Consider the following 5,093-nt stretch of genomic DNA (forward strand, 5'->3'; position numbering starts at 1 on the left):
TATATATATATATATATTGGAATTGTTACAAAAGGTTCTTTTAAACGTAACTTAGTACATTAATTTATTTTGGAAGTTCAAAACGTATTAAGAGCCCTTCAGAGTACTATAAAAGGATTTCATTTACAAACTAAATTAATATTTTCTTCAAACTTTCAATTCGTTATAATTTGAATTTAAATGAAAACATCATGGATTATAGGTGCGTAATCTACTATTAGACCGAACTAATTAAAAAAATACTTAAAGTAAGTGGTTTTACTGATAAACTCTAAAGGAATTTTGGAATTTTCTAGAATAGCAAAGTAAAACTAAAACGTAAACCAAGTTTAAAACGAAACTAATAACTGGGAGAAAGGTTGAAGTAAGTAATTTTTTTGATTTTTCGTTAAGAATTATCACCGAGTATTCCTACTTACATTTTATTTTATTTCATATTTTATTTTATTTCATATTTTATTTTATATTTTATTTTATTTCATATTTTATTTTATATTTTATTTAACAGTTCTTAAGCCAATCAATGACATACAATATTATCCCTTTACTTCTCTGCTCCCTTCCAACTATCTTGCAATATTTTCAATCCAATTGTATTTGTTTTTATATCTTTAACTTTATTTCTCAGTACAATTTCCCTTTGACAAGCTTCTTCTAACTTCAATTCCCACTTTTTTAAATGCTTTTCCATTTCGTCCAAATGTTCTTTTATTTCTTGCATATCTAACCACGTCCTATTATACTCTTCCACTATTTCACTAACTTCCTCGAATGAATGGAAATCCATATGACTATAAGTAACAGAACACAATAAATATAAAACGTCCAGCAATGTTAAATGTTAGGTCACCAGAAAGACCCTTTCCTCTTGTTGTTTCTATTTCAGTGGAAACGAAACTTGGACTTCAAGACGCCCGCGTCTTTTACGTTTATATGGATTATTCATGACGGTTCAATTTTGATATTATAAATGGACACGTATAGTAGGGAGCTAGATCGAGAGTGTGGGGGATAAAAAATTAATCTAGGTGAAAAAATTATTATAAATAAATACCGATTCAATATACGAACGAAACTTAATTATTAATTTAATTAAACTCATTTATAAATTTTATAAATTAACTTGAAATATCGTAAAGCCAATAAAAATAATATAAATTTCCTACAAATCACCCATTTTAGGGATAAAAATGAAACGATTCAAAATACGTACAAAACTCAATTTTCATAAATAGACAATAGTTTTGAAATTAAGTTGGCTTATGGTAAAATTAGAATAATTTAGGAAATTCTGTTAAAAATTAGTATAATTGGGGAAAATTGGTTAACAGTTGGTATAATTTGGAGACTTGTTAATGTTAAAAATATAGAATTAATTAGGATACTTTTAAAATTGAAGAGATAGAAAGGCAATTACGAACGAGATGATGATTTAAAAAAAAATAGATTTTTAAATGAACTGTAAAACGCTTCTATAGATGGTAGCCTTGTCTCTTACCTATATTTACATATTGGAATTGTTACAAAAGGTTCTTTTAAACGTAACTTAGTACACTAATTAAGTATTTTTAATTTACCGTAATTAAAATATAGGTAAGTGGTTTTTATCTTATTTTATACCTACGGAAGCGATAAATAAATTAAAGCAATAAATTTTTGGGGTTTGGAGATGGGTGGAAGAAAAAAAAGGCTCTTCGTTTTTCCAACTGCTTTTCTGATGTACCCAAAAATGGACCAAATTAGACCAAAAGTACCCTAAAAACGACCAAAGTCACCATTTTCGGCCCTATGTACCCCATTTCGGACCAAAAGTACCCCAAACTGGACCTATTTGCTTTATTGTAATGTTAAACTCCCATAGAGATTCCCCTAAAAAGAAAAAAACTTGCGGTCCAATTTTGGGTACATGAATTATTTCGGAGAGGGAATCCATGTTTTAAATTCAAATTAACCGCGCGCCCGGGCAATCCGCGCCTCCCAGGTAATCCGCGCACGCGCGCGCTATCTTCCTGCCTAGGTTATCAATCATACAACTTACATAATTTCCACTTATTTCGTACGATAAAACGCGATCGAGATATTCGTTTTAAGAAATACTCGTGAGATTGGTTCAAGTGTCAAGCGTACTACAATGATATTAAAATGAAGTTTAAAAATATTTCCATTCTACTTTAACAACGAATATTCCATGACGTCAAAACACTTCAATTCAAATTAACCGCGTCCCCCGGGGTAATCTGCGCACGCGCCGCCTAGGTTATCAATTTTTACATCATTTCAACTTATTCCGTACGATAAAGCTTGATAAGATATACGTTCAAGTATCTTTAGAGATAAGCGTAGATAAATGAACAAGTTGGCCTGGACACAATATGTTGATATACGAAAAAACAAATCGTCGCGAGAAATACCCTAAATACATTGACTTTTCGACGATTTTACCCCCATTTCACCCCTTAAATCCCGGATTTCGATCCCGAACCCAAACCCGAACCCGGGAGTGGCGTCTCGCCCTCACTTTCCTTCTACTGGCAGTGTACACCGAGTTCACAGAGTGTCTTACCCCTCGTCTAAGACGAAGCACTTAATTACATACGTTCCTGATTTCCATACGTGACAAGTCGCAACATAACTAAAACCATGAATATATCTAGCTATGAATATCCAACCCTACGATATAGCCCTTCTATCATGTCGATTTGATTTGGGTGGCAACTTTCGAGACCAGTGAAGCGTTTTCAGCCAATCAGGAGACTGAAGGAAATGACGGCATGCTCCTCACTCGGTTGGAGCAGATGTGATTGATCACGTGACTAGATAAGCCCCACCTAAATTTTAGTGGGAGGTTAGAGAGGCTATTGCTATTGTATATTCATAGCTAGATATATTCATGCTAAAACCAAAAAAAAAAAATGCCATAGCACCGACTTAAAGGAAAACACAACTGGACCATGATTATCCAAATTATAGTTCACTATTCAAATTTGTTTAATGCTGGGAAAAGGGTGGGGCTACTACCTCTCTGCTGAGCGGCCTGACACGTAGTCACAGAGTGGATAAGAGATTGGTTATGTAAGGTTACAAGGTAGTCGTTTTGGTACGGTTTTACCTCTATAGATCACCGTAAAACGAAATAGAGGCTACGCGGTACCGTATTTCGACTTACTCGAATTCGTTTTTTAGTGTTTTTCGAAAGAGTATTTCATATTTCGTTTATACTAAAAATATGAAAAATAGAATCAATATAGTTTCAAAGTTATTGGTGGTTTTCATTTTGAAAAAGCATGGGGTAAAACTGTTATTCAATTTAAATAAGCTTAATGTTTTTTTGAACTAGCGTATTGACGTGGGATATTTCGGGGCCCCCTGATCCAGGAACTCTTAAGTCCACCCCTTTGCGTCTTTGCGTAATACAGCAAACCGGAAGCTGTCAAACATGCATTGAAACCGGGTAAATCGATATTGTTTCCACATATTACAATTAAAGATTTTGTAAAATTGCGATGTTTAAATCGGGCGTCGAATTCGTGAGGTTACCGGCGAGCCGCGATCAGTGGAATTTCTCACGCAAAGAATTGCTATTGCGGTTCAAAGAGGGAACGCAGCATCAGTTCTTAACTCGTTCCCCCCTGGTGCTTCGCTTGCCGATTACCTGGCAACCTTGTGCTAATTTCTTTTATTTTATTTTGGTTCACCATAAACATTCTATGTAGTGAATAAATCTATTACTAATAGTACGAAGCGCTCTTCTATCACACGTTTAAAGAAGAGTAAAAAATTCGCCATTTTGGAAAATGACGACCAAAGTTATAAAAAAGCTACATATTTACATACTGAGTAATACCATAAGTAACATAATACTGTAAGTATGACACTTCCTATTCTCCTAATGATAAATTTCTTAATGATAGTCTGTCTCGGCAATGACCATATAAATCATTAATAATAATAATAATAATAATATTTATTTCGCAACACAAAGTTTGCAGGTAACCACAGAGGCAAAGCCTATACAGGGTGGTTACCAAAACAGTACAAACAATTAAAATAAATAATTTAAAGGGAATATAACCTGCAAAGCAATCTTTACGGAAGACCCCTTCAATTTTTCAAATGTCCCTGTACAGTGGCGCCAAACATTTTTAAAGCCGAAGCCAAGAGCGGCCAGAGCTGCAAGCGTTGGTGTTCCACACCAAATACCTGAGGTTATATTCCCTTTAAAAACAAATACACAATATAAATTATACCAGATATAAATTAAATTATAAATAAATAAATTAAGAATTTTGAAGAAGCCAATCCGAAAAGAAGAACTCCAAGACCAAAGACCGAGTTGAATTGAAAGAGAAGTGGCATTCTACCGGATGTCAGCTGGCAAAAGATTCCAAATCTGAAGAAGAAGGAATTTTCTAAAGCCAAGCATCGATAGCAAACTTGAGATTATACGTAGGGCAGGTCTTCCAGGTGCATAATGTCATTTTGTCATCTGTATTAAAGGTCGGTGACTTGACAATTTTCAAGAGTGTGACCATATCCGAAACACTTCTACGAACGGAGAGTGGCCAAAGGTGAAGATTTCGTAAGCATTGGCTATAAGGAATATGACCAGGCAAATAAGACCGAGGCTACTTAAGGTAGTAACTCGGGAAATTACGCTGTACGCGTTCCAGTGCTGCAATATCCTTATTGAGTTAAGGATTCCAAACTGGAGACGCATAGTCCAGCACTGGCAAGCACATCGAACGAAAGAATGTGGTAGATGCAGGCGTAAAACCAGTGGTTCAAAGCAATACCTCACCAGTGATCCCGATTCTTTAAAGTTTAAAAATAAGCCGCTTGTGGCAAACGGAACCAACGCTTTTGACCAGTCAAACGACACCACGTGAATGTCAGTTGGGTTACGCTCATCGAGAAAGGAAGACCACTCGTGGAAAGACTTCAGAAGCTGGTGCGTGCAAGAGCGACCCTTCGAAATCCATACTGCGAGGTAGGTATTAAGGAACTGTCTTCCAAGAATTTATTCGGCTTCTCGTAATCAATCGATTCCAGTAATTTTCCAACGACAGACGTGAGTGATATAGGTCGATAATTTG

This window comes from Leiobunum rupestre, chromosome 3, assembly GCF_980474605.1.
Source record: "Leiobunum rupestre chromosome 3, qqLeiRupe1.1.hap1, whole genome shotgun sequence".
Classification (NCBI taxonomy): domain Eukaryota; kingdom Metazoa; phylum Arthropoda; class Arachnida; order Opiliones; family Sclerosomatidae; genus Leiobunum; species Leiobunum rupestre.